This window comes from Dermacentor andersoni, chromosome 3 (assembly GCF_023375885.2).
Source record: "Dermacentor andersoni chromosome 3, qqDerAnde1_hic_scaffold, whole genome shotgun sequence".
Lineage (NCBI taxonomy): Eukaryota > Metazoa > Arthropoda > Arachnida > Ixodida > Ixodidae > Dermacentor > Dermacentor andersoni.
Window position 1 is genome coordinate 49,760,559 of NC_092816.1, and position 12,087 is coordinate 49,772,645.

Below are 12,087 nucleotides of genomic sequence, written 5' to 3' on the forward strand. Positions count from 1 at the left end.
GCGCAGCGGAGGCCGTGTCCGATTGCCAATAACTCCGCTTCCGCTGAATGCATTGAAGTACTGTTTGCGGCAAAGAATTTCTGAAGTAGCCTATTTGCACTTTAAAATAATTTTCTCCACTTCGAGAAAAAGCGATTCTGGGCCCCTTTAAGTTAGAACATTACCGGAAAACGTAACAGATAGTACATGTAATAAAGTACATGTACAATAAAGTACATACAGTACATGTAATTTACGTGCAAGCCTGACTACAGACCGTCTGAAAACGCACGTCTGATGTGGTTCTGGCAGGGCGGATATCTACGCCTTCATTTACGATGCGTTCAGTTGCGTCCGCATTTTTTCAGCAGCAAATACATGGTGCTGAAGCGAATATTTGTTCGTGTACTTCTCCTTCCTCGTGCAGCCCAGCGTGCGCCTCGATAAACAAAGCACTGCCCCTCGTGTTGTCGTACACACTTGATTTGCTGATTTCCTGCTTGTCATCTCTTTATAACGTCATGAACATGTATTTACCGTCTAGGCGTTTTCTTTTCTTTCTTTATTCTTATTTTTAAGTACTCCGTGTTGTTTTCTTGTACTGGCGCGGATTAGAGTTACTGTAAAGCACGCTGGCGCCATCTAGCAGTCATTGATACAAAGACCACGCGTCGCGAATGGCGGCAAGAATATGAACGGAAACTATCGAGCACACAAGCCGGCGAAGCGCTGATGCAAAATTCCTTCGTTAAACTCGCCGTAAGGTTATCTCCGTGCCACGGGGAAACCAAAATTTTATGCCTAACTGCTCCAAGCCTAATATGCTACCGTGAGATCACATTAAACGAGCGCCCGCTCTTTAAACGGTTCTCTATGAGCAACTCCCTTTTAGTCATGTAACGCAAACTACGCGACAGAAGCTTTATCGTCTTTACCATTACGTTATCCTCCCGAGGCGCATTGTATATTGTATGATAAATTGAATGTAATTCTTTCTTTTATGGGGGGGGGGGGGGGGGGTAGTTAATTCGGAAACGATTACGCGAAATATGCAGGCCAGATTCGAATGGAGACAGATTTTGAGGAAGTGTATGCGTAAGTGGCTCAATAATCAGCTTGCTGTTAGCTATCGAGAAATGTTTAATTAATTTGACGTAGGTCGTTGCGTCGTCACAGACGACGAGTAGCTACCGTGCACTGAGTTTCGAATACCGCTGGACAACATGCAAATCCAGAAGCGTAGTGTCGACATGGCAAACAATCCAACACGGTGTTACGTAATCACATCTGTTATTAGGCAAAGGAAACCAATTTATACACTGATAAACATGAGTACAGATGGCCAATGTTCCCGTACACAGGGAAGCGTTGGTTTCGGCATTGAATTGTACATTAGCGAAGGATAAAACAGAAAGAAAGGGTATTTTACGTACGTAATATACCCATAGACGACACGAATCGACTTGAAACGTGATTTTTCAGCTGCTGTCGGTTCACAGGAGGTTATAGCTAGTAACTTGATACTGTTTCATCCAGAAATGTAACTCTAAAAAGAGTATTTTCCTTGTCAGATTTTTTAAATGTATTACAATCTGACAGCGTTAGGGAGAATAGTAAGATAATTAGCAGATATTAGCAGTTAAGCCCCTATGGGTTTACAACTGTATAACTTCAGCATAAAAATAGATATTACCTTTTTAGTAACTTTATTGTGACCTTTTAGGTATACGAAATTCCTGTAGTGCAATTTCTTTTCCAAATTCGGCACTTCTTTTCCGATTCGGCAACATGTACCTAATCAATGTAGCTGAGCGTTGAAACAAGTCGTATCAAGACAAATAAATCAATAAAAGAAAGGAGTGAAATAAAACCAATATTACCCACATTTATAAGGCTCACTTGTGATGCGCAGACTGCCTGTAGCCAATAAATGCGTTCGTTAAAGCAGGCTTTCCCGCAGTAAGGTGTATTTGGCGCAGAAGCCCACTTCACTAATTTGCATTCATTTTTCTGTGGACACTCAATATTCGAAGCAGGACTGTGTAAAAGGAAGTTAAAGAGAAATGTTGATTTAGGGTGCTTAGCACCTTTTATAAAATCAAACGTCCGCGTTCTACGCTTGAGAGACTGGTCCCCATGCAATCGATAGACGAACAATCATCGAATGATACGGAGTGTCGAGTTTCGATTACTTTCCGAAGGCTTTCGTGCGAGACACCTTCTGCAATCTGCGACTTTTACATCCCACCACCGCCACTCCGTTTTAATGGGGTCAGCAGGTGCCACCAAGTGCCCATATTGCGCAATCCAGTATAACCTCCAATTGTGCCGCCCACTCATAGGTCGTCACGCGCTACATTCGAGCAGTGTAGCAAGCCTTGCATCGCATACCCAGCTCGCTAAGCCGCTCAGGTGTGAGAACTCGAGTGCAACCCCTACATAGTTTTCGGAGCATTGGTAAGGTGAAAAAAAAAAAAAGCCCGACCACGTGGTCGAGTTACCGGTCAAGCCAAGATTACTGACTGCGTGCCGTATGCTTTCGACAACCTCCATAAGCGAGTACCTGCCGAACGGTCCGGATTTCACGAGAAAACACCCACACAGTACTCCACCGCCATCGAAGTAGTGATGCGACATTAGGGCCTGCAGACCACCCTTCTTCGACCGCAGTTTTATCACTTCGTCTCCAACTTCCTTCGATTCTGTGTCGTGTTTGGATGCAGACTATACTTGAACACTGAGGTACCTGACAAACGCGTCACGCAATTTTAAGAAATGTCGCTAGTATATTACCTTTATTACCATCCAGTTTTTTTTTTGTTTTCCTTTTTTTTGAGAGAGTGAGAGAGAGAGAGAGAGCATAGACCATGTTGTACGCACCGATTTGGGTAGGATCAAACCTTCGACAAGTAGCAGTTTTTCATACCTTTTTAGACAATGCCAGATCAAGCCTATTTCGGCTGCCTCGCTCGCCTGTTGCCACGGTCACCGAGAACGCCTGCAAAAGAGCCTGTCCTGTCTAAATCTTCTCCCTCAAAGAGAACGCACGCCGTCGAAGAAGAATAGAGTTGTTATTTCCCAGTTTCTAGTGTGCCCAAAAAAAAGTGAAGTAAGCCTTAAGTAATACTTGGCCTCGTCTCAAGGGGAGAACAGAGCGGCCATGGAATGGGCAAATGGACAGAACGTGTACACGCATGTCTCGCGAGAGAATAAACTGGCCAATTGGGGCAAAAAAACAAACAGGCTTGTACGCACCGAAACCTCCCAGCATCTGCGCACCGTCACGACCCGATGATGCACAGGCATTGCCGCGCCGGCCGGGGCGACTTGCCTCGGCGTCGTCGACGATCCGCCGCTGCCTGGCCCGAAACAATGCGCGGCCCACTCGCACACCGTCTCTGCCGCTACTGCCAAGACATCGCTGCTGTACCGCTGGGGCATCCTGTGTGCGCCTGCCTGCGGCCCGAACCTGTGTAGTTGTGTGCAACGGCTTCCTCGAACCCGCGCGTACCTGTTTCGATCGCCAAGACTCGCACACCGGTTGGTTAGGACGCGTTCGTGCATAGCCTGCAATAACTGCAGATCGAGTGTTCTTACTGCATTCATTTATTCGTACTTCCGATACATCAAAATAGCTTCGGGTGGGCCAAGCTTCGGACAGGAATGGATATATCAAGAAGTTTGGTCACAGAAGCACAGTCGATCGTGCGCTGACGTTTTGGAGAAAGCCGCGTCTGCTGTTCACTCAGACGCTCGGCCAGGATGCTTTCGCACGTTGAAACCATCTTATCTACAGACGTGTTCAATTTTGCGTTCTCGCCCTCACATTATAATTTTAAAGGCGGAAACGCCTTGATAAGCAAACATCTTTCGCGGCATGTGAATGACACAGTGAAATAGAGATATAGCGAAGCACCGACAGGGTGGTTGACCACGTCGGACCTGGCTTAGTGTACCTTCTCTGATTAACGGCAGAAAAGGAAAGTGAAAAGAGCTGATGGCGCGTGCGCACACAACAAAGTTCCCTGCGAATTCACAAGCGGTCACTCAGCCCAGTCACCTTTAAACAGTACAACAGTGATCTGGTGATTCATGATTTTCACGTTTCTTGCTTGGTGCGACTAGTGGCATCGGGGAGAGGCCTATGGTAGAGAGAAGTTGTCTCTCCTATAGAATCTAAGCTCTGTTTCAAAATCATGTAGCACCACTGTGACTGGCGCCTGCCAGCCATGGGTGCGATGATGCCCGATGCAGCATGTCCTACAGGCATCACCTGTCGCTCCACGTCACAGTGTCCTTTACTGCAGTTGCGAGTGCAAGCTTGAATGCCGGTGTACGCCAGCGTAATACTCACATGGTGCCCCATCCTGAAGCATAGTTAAGTGTTCGGGGTCATCCAGTAGCAAAGGTGGCGTGTTACTCAAGATGTACAACAAAACACAAGCAAAAATATTTAAGCATGTTCTTTACAGGTAAACATCCAAGAAGTAAATTTGTTTAGACATCTCAAAGGAGGACGTGAACACATTCCGATATTACTTAAACAAGACCATTTGAGACATAGCTATCAACGTTTTCGAATGCTCTACGAAAACTCCTCTGGCAAGGGTGCTGCATATAGTTACGGAGAGTAGTTATCAACAATAGTCCAACGTTTGATGCTGATATGACAAGAAACTGATATGATTGCACTGGCAGGGCACGCCAGTGCCATCTTCGAAGCCATGCTCCTACTATTGCCTGCAATGTAATAAAGCGTGCTGCAGCACCGCTGTTTCACCGTCCTTGTAATGTTGTTGCAGCCATTTCAATACGGAACGAAGTTTTGCCTCGCAAAGAACACCTAACGGAGTCTTTTCCGACACGCTTGCACGTGGCCTTTGCTGTACAGAACAATGGCGGCGCGGCAGAGGCGACTTCGCGTGATCAGCCAGCTGGCGACATTGGCCGTCGCTGTCAGACGGGCGTGCCCTTGATCCTTCCGTCATTGTTCTTTAATTGAGCGGTTCGCGACGAGACATTGTGTAAGCGCCCGAGACGCGATTCATTGTGGCTTCGTTTCCATCGCATGCGTCTCGCGTGCGCGCCATCGCGGTGTATGCGCATATAGAAGGCGGTCGGCTTCCGCATCCGTTCCAGTAATAACCCTTTTCGATGAGTCTTTTCTGTTTATTTGAGTTACAAATGTGTAAACATCCTGTCGTTCTTTTTTTAAGTACGAGAGCTTTTCGTTGTACGTTTGCAGCCTTCCTGTGCTACTTTCTCTTTTATTTCCCTAAGTTATTTCGCCTCGCTGTTTGCATTATTGTGCTTTATTTTTGTGCTCGCGTATCTGCCACCCCCTGGGTCTAGTGTTGCTAACGGCGTGGCAGAAAGTTGGAGGATAAGAAGGAAGCTTGATAAGAAGCTAAGGAGTATCGCACGACGAACGAACTTAACGTTGAGAGACAGCAAGACGGTTGTAATGGATGAAGAAGGGGAAAAAAACGATCTCTAAGAAAGGCAGAAATTGTCATGTATGTGCAATGCCGATAATTCGTTCTTCTTGGTACGACATACGTGTTTGTTCTACGCACTATGAGGCCTCTTTAATTACATTTACTTGCGATAGTAATTATACGGACGCTGGAGGCGAGTTTCGCCTTAAAGTCCCTACACGTTCTCCTAAAGCTACAACTGTTTAGGATCACTCCTCTGCTGGAAAGGCCCTTTTCTCAACTTCCGCGACATTATATGTCAATTTATCGCGAAATCTCTACTGGCTGCACGACCTTAAGTTTGCATAAACAAAACCTTTATGCAAAGCACACGCTCTGCTTCTATACGCATCTTTAGTCCGATACACTCAGCAGTGTGTATCGTATACGTGTATATACTTCGTAGCAATCGTTTTCGACTTCCTGCAAGCCCGACTTCCGCGAGCCAAAAATTAGTACAATTCTCACATCCACTCCTGCCTGCTGTCCCCCTTTATCCTCCTACGAATTTCGAATTTCATTAGCACGTTTTCTGTCACCCATATCTTCTCTATTTCGAGCGACGCTTCTTCTCGAAGCAATGATTAGCTCTGCCGCGGGCGTTTCTATGCAGCCTCGACTGGGGGGCCCCAGTGAGCAATTACCGAAACAGACAATTTCCCACAACGAACCTATAGTTAATCCTGGTGCCAAGGATATACCTCTTGGTCTGCCAAAAGACAGCTGCCAGCAAGAAGGTTGTGCGCGAGTCTCAGTCGTCCTCCCTGCGCCCCGCCTCGCTTCTCGGCGACCCCTCTTGCACCTTCGCCACCTCGTCATTAAGACTCATGCGGGCAGAGAGCTCTTCTCCGCACACTGCGGAGGCGGCACTGAATCTCGCGTTGTCGTGGCATCCAACGCAGTTCGTGCATTCGGCCTGCAATTTCCCGAGATTCTATAACGTCACAAGGCAACACGGTCGTTCCTACACGTGTGTGGAATGTCAGCGAAACATCCCTCATACTCGCACCAATCGGAATCGCCTACTCCGAAAAGCGGGCGGTCGTCGAGACGGGCCAGCGCTGTCTAGACCGACTGCCTCTGCACGGTCCAAGCGAGGACAACGTTAAAGAATGTGCTCAATATTTTCCTTGCCACCGTAAGTTGCCACAAGCAGCGCTGCCGTTAATTCCAATGTCGTAAGCTAACGATTTTGTGAAAGCGACTCCAAGCTGCACATTCGGCAAAGTACTGTTTTCTCGGTTCGGGATTGTCTAGATTTTGAAATTTTTAGATACTGGTTTATTTCGCCGTTCATCAGTATGGTACATCTGCGCAGAACAGAACCTACCTAAATGGGGAGGATGGCGGGAGGGGAGGGGAGGGGGGTTCAACAGCTGCATTTGAGCAGCTTGACTAGCCTCGCCAACTTCTGCTTACGAAGGCACCAACGAAAACAGGTGCTAAAGGAAAATTCAAAGCAATCGAACTATACAAGTCGCACAATTTTCACGTGACAAGGTATAAAAAAAGCATTCAGGATATCATATTTAGAATACAGTTCTTCGTTACTACACGTAAGATTTCACCTGTTTCTTTGGACATCTTTAATGCGGTGAGAAGACAATACTGCAGCAATTGCAGTCCATATTTGACACGTTGCCGTGGTATGTGCCAACGGCCGGTATGTCTTAAGCGTGAGGAGGGATTAAGAGTTCAATTTGTTAACGTGCACACATGATGGCCATTTTGAAATTTCTCGGAACTAAAGGTTGTTAGAAGATGATACTCGTATGAGGATGTAATTAATAAAACGTTAAATCTAGCAAATAACTTGGATGTATGCGCATTGTATAATATAGACGCGCAATGCAAGGCAAGCCATTTTGCTGCAAGCTGGCGTGTTCCAAAGGACTGCGCGTGACCATTCGCAGGCACGCTAAATTTCGCTGGTGCATCCGGGCTCAACAGTAGGATGGGTTCCTGCACGCCTTCTCCATGAGCAGATGGAGCAGCTTCAACGGCGTGCCCTTTGCCCATTACGCCACAGTGGCTTCTAAGTCACCGAAACGTCACCTCGTCTCCTTGCTCACCACGGTAATGAAGGAGCTGTCGAGTTTCTAAAACAAATTTTTCGTAGGTTCAAAGGATTAAGGTGGAATACAAGCAATGTATACACAGAGCTGCCATGGAATCGCTGAAAACACCCCATGTTGAAGGGTGATTCCTCAAGAATTACACAAAGCAAGCTGCAAGCTCCACCACTGACGTCTCAAACTTGACGGTGGTAATTTTTTCGCTGAAAATTTTTACTTATCCCTAACCGTCAACGGTGGTTGAAACGTCAGCGTAAAGACGAGTACTGTCGTTGAATGCTTTGCACAGTAGGAGAAGAGGGAGCTGCTGGAGAGCAAGTGATGAGACCTGTGTGGTGATAAATAGAATGAGAAGCAATAATTGTATAGGGAGGTTACCTGAATCGAGAGAGAGCGAGAGCGAGAGAGAGAGGGAAATGCCAAGGAAAGACAGGGAGGTTAACCAGAGATTATCTCCCGTTGGTTACCCTGAACCGGAAGGAGGAGAAAGGGATACGACAGGTGACAAAGAGAAGAAGAATGAAAAAAAAATACTTACGAAAAAAAACATACACACAATACAGAACTATTTCTGTGAGCACTGTCAGGCAGTGTGCGAAGACATTTCTATGCCTGTCGACAAATTTCTGTGGCAGCACGGCCAAAGCTACGGGTCCGAAGCAGCGCGTAGCCTTGGCCGTGCTGCCACAGAAAGTTATCGCCAAGTGTAGTGTTACACAGTGTCCACGTCCCATTATACGTCATGCAGTGTACAGTCCCAATTTGTCAGAAAGTCCGTTGTCTTTCAAATAACGCAACAATGCCTTCATAGCAGCTCGCGCTGATGCTCGCGTTGGACAGTTTCCAAGGGTGTCGTTTTTTGTTATTGGACGCTTGTCCAGTTGGCATAGGGTGGCTGAGATGAGTGCTCTTACTCACATAAAATTTGCCTACTCTCCCGGGTCTGCCGTGGTTCTTACTGCCGTTGTCTGCTGCCTTCTGCTGGGTCGTTCGGCATCTTGGCTGATATAGTTGTGGATATATGGACCAAGGTTGTATGTGAATGCAGCCACTATAAACGGGCTTCGACTATAGCCTTTGTATGCTGACCGACAAGGTAGTGCCAGATAGGAGCACCTCCATTCTAACCGCATAAACCGTGAACATATAATGTCGGCTCCCAATGTGTTTTGTGATTTATCTGGAACGTCGTTCCATTTGCAAGAACGTTCTGCCTAAGCTGGAGCCTGTAGTGGAACGAGATTAGAAGGGCTCTCACGAAGACATAAAAACAGATTATATATATATATATATATATATATATATATATATATATATATATATATATATATATATATATATATATATATATATAAACGAGAAGAAAGGGGGTTAACCGAGGGGCCCGATTGTTATTAGTGATATCACGAGAAGCCAACAAACACTGACACCAAAGACAACAATGGGGAAATTACTTGCGCTTATTAAATGTAATGTCGAAACGATAAGTTAATGGAAATTAAAGTGGATGAAAAAACAACTTGCCGCAGATGGTAACCGAACCCACAACCTTCGCATTTCGCATGCGATGCTCTACCAATTGAGCTACCCCGGCGCTGTTTTCCCATCCACTTTCTTGGGTATTTATGTGTACTAGTAGAACCCTGGGAGTGTTAGCCAGCACCACCACTCACAGACCTTGGCGGCGGACGTGGAACGTCCTTGTTGCCGCAGGCGTCACGAGAACGTGAACTTTTTGGGTGAAGGCAACTGGTCAATAAAACCACATATGCTACCTGAAGGCATCAATGTTGCCGATTCGAGACCCTCGTCATGTAATAAACGAGAAGAAAGGGGGTTAACCGAGGGGCCCGATTTTTATTAGTCATATCACGAGAAGCCAACAAACACTGACACCAAGGACAACATAGGGGAAATTACTTGTGCTTAATAAATGTAATGTAGAAACGATAAGTTAATGGAAATTAAAGTGAATGAAAAAACAACTTGCCGCAAGTGGGAACCGAACCCACAACCTTCGCATTTCGCGTGCGATGCTCTACCAATTGAGCTACCCCGGCTACCTTGGTGTCCTTGGTGACAGTGTTTGTTGGCTTCTCGTGATATGACTAATATATATATATATATATATATATATATATATATATATATATATATATATATATATATATATATATATATTCTTCTTTCTGGCTGACGATATCCTCCCTCGCCATAGTATACACAGGGCTAATTGGCAGTAGGTTAGAGGAACAACTAGAGCGTAGAAATGTCGAGACGCGATGGCACTCGAAAACGACGAGAGGCTTCTTCGTGTCAGGTTTGTTCCTGCGCTCTAGCTTTTTCCAACTATGCGCCTTCTGCGACGACTGCCCACGACCTTATAGTACACGAGGCCGCTCTTGAACGGTCGCCCCGCGCATTGCGCGGTCCCACGCGTTCGAGAGCAGCGTACGAATGTGTGCCAAGCGAATGCAGCAATGAAGTCACGTGGGAAGAGGCAAGCCGCTCGCGCTCGAGAAAGCTCTCTTTTGTCGGCGCCTCTTATCGCACGGTGCGGCATCCGCTCCTGGGAGCCGCACGCGGAGACGGCGTGTTGCTTAGACTCCAGGCGCCGATAAAAGGAAGCCGGTTTCGAGCAGCTCTTCAGGAAACCGATAGAGGAGGAAGGGAGTCTTAGGAAAAGCGACGCATATACACGCGGCGTATCTGCGCCCAGACGCGCCTACGCGATTACACGTGCTGCTGGACTGCGGGTCATATACGGAAGTATATACACGTGAGACGCGTCGTATACGTTCTAATTTGCCGTCAGTCCTCTTCCAAAGCTAACTCGAAAGCGATTACGTTAGATATTTATCCCAAATACCGAACAGAATCGCGTGCGGGACCGTATACGGAGATGGTTTAAGTATATTCATACCAACAGCCTTCATAAAAATTAACGCCAATTTGATATCGAATGAGAGATTTAAAAAGAAAATCGGCAAAAACACTTAGATCGGCAGAAATGGGTAGAAACACTACGTGTGCGAATGCGAAATCATTATAGTCACTTCGATGAAATGTTCTTTTTTTTTTTTGGGGGGGGGGGGGGGGGGGGCGCGTTTCCTGTGCACGCAAGCTCTCGACTGCTTCCCAACTGTGCCCCTTTACGGCCAAATTAAAATGCGCCAAGCGTCTCAAAGCGCTCGCTTGTCCGCGGAGGTTTCATAACTCGAAGGACCGTCCAGCAGCGTTCAATTGGACAATAATTCTTTTAGAGTGCAGGACTTAGGCGCCCGTTCCTGCGGCGAGCGGCGGAGTTGTCCCTCGTCACCTAGCGAATGAACACCGCGAAGGAATAAAGCGAAATTGGTTAAAACACGTTGGCGGGCTAGTTGGTTAGAAGTGCTGTCTCTGTGTATCTGTTTCTTTCTACGTCCTCGTTCAGTCACACTTACGCACTCGATCATGAATTAAAGCGAACGTGGAGCGAGCGCATGATGAAAGACGCCGATAGCGAAGAGAGTGGGAGGACGAAAGCGCAGCGGAACCATGAGGCAGGAAGCAGAGGAAGAGGGTATGGCGCAAGCGTGGAAACAACAGCGTAGTGCTGCGAAAGACGGGCTCTGCGGCGACGATGGCTGCTAGATGGCGTCAGAGTAGCGCACGTCGTCTGTATGGAAACAAAGCGCTGCATGAGCAGAAGTCTGTCTGCGGCGGCTGCTGTGAATCGCGCCCACGCGTCACCAACGCGCCGCCTCTCGCGATCTCCCGATTAGCGATACAGTGTAGACACACTTCGCTCCGTTTGCAACGTGCCGCACGAGACAGATTGTCCGCGCCAAGCAGTATATTGCGAAATCAAAACACGCATGCAGCTGCGCTCAATTTAGCATTAGGGAGTATCATAATCGTCGGTGATTTTTTTTTTATTTTCTACACTCATGATGTGGAGCCATCTACTCCCCATTGGCTGCGCCGACACGTGCCCAATGACGCACGCATTAGACAACACCTTTAGTCTTTCAGAAAATGGCACCACCGTGGCATCGGGGAGGCGTGCTCTTCTCTCACCGAGGAGGCCCGGCTTCGATACCCCGCACACCGAAATTTACCAAAATTTTTTTTCAAGGCCGTTAATTTACATTGTTTACAAGAACCTGAGAACCTTGACGGCAGTCCGAGCATTCGTTGACGTGTTTTTACTCTTTGCGCCGTCGGCTATTTCTGGTACCATAATTTGGTCACGCCGCCGGCTATACGACAAATTTTCGCGTAATGGGGCATATACTGCTTTCGCATTAAAAGGCCAGTCGGCAGACACTGGCAAATTCCGGCTGACAATTACATTTTGATGTCATTGACACACTTATATTCGCGAGTACTGAATCTTGGGGCGAGTTTGCGGCGATTTCTCTGACGCCCAACATTACTGTAACTTATTTCGGTACTTTTTGGGTACTCTTGGGGCACGTTAATTGGCCGCACCCGGTGTTGTGACGCAGTTAGCGAAAAACAGCCCGGCCGTTGTTACGCAGTTAGTTTCGCGTTCACTGAATCTCCCGAGATTT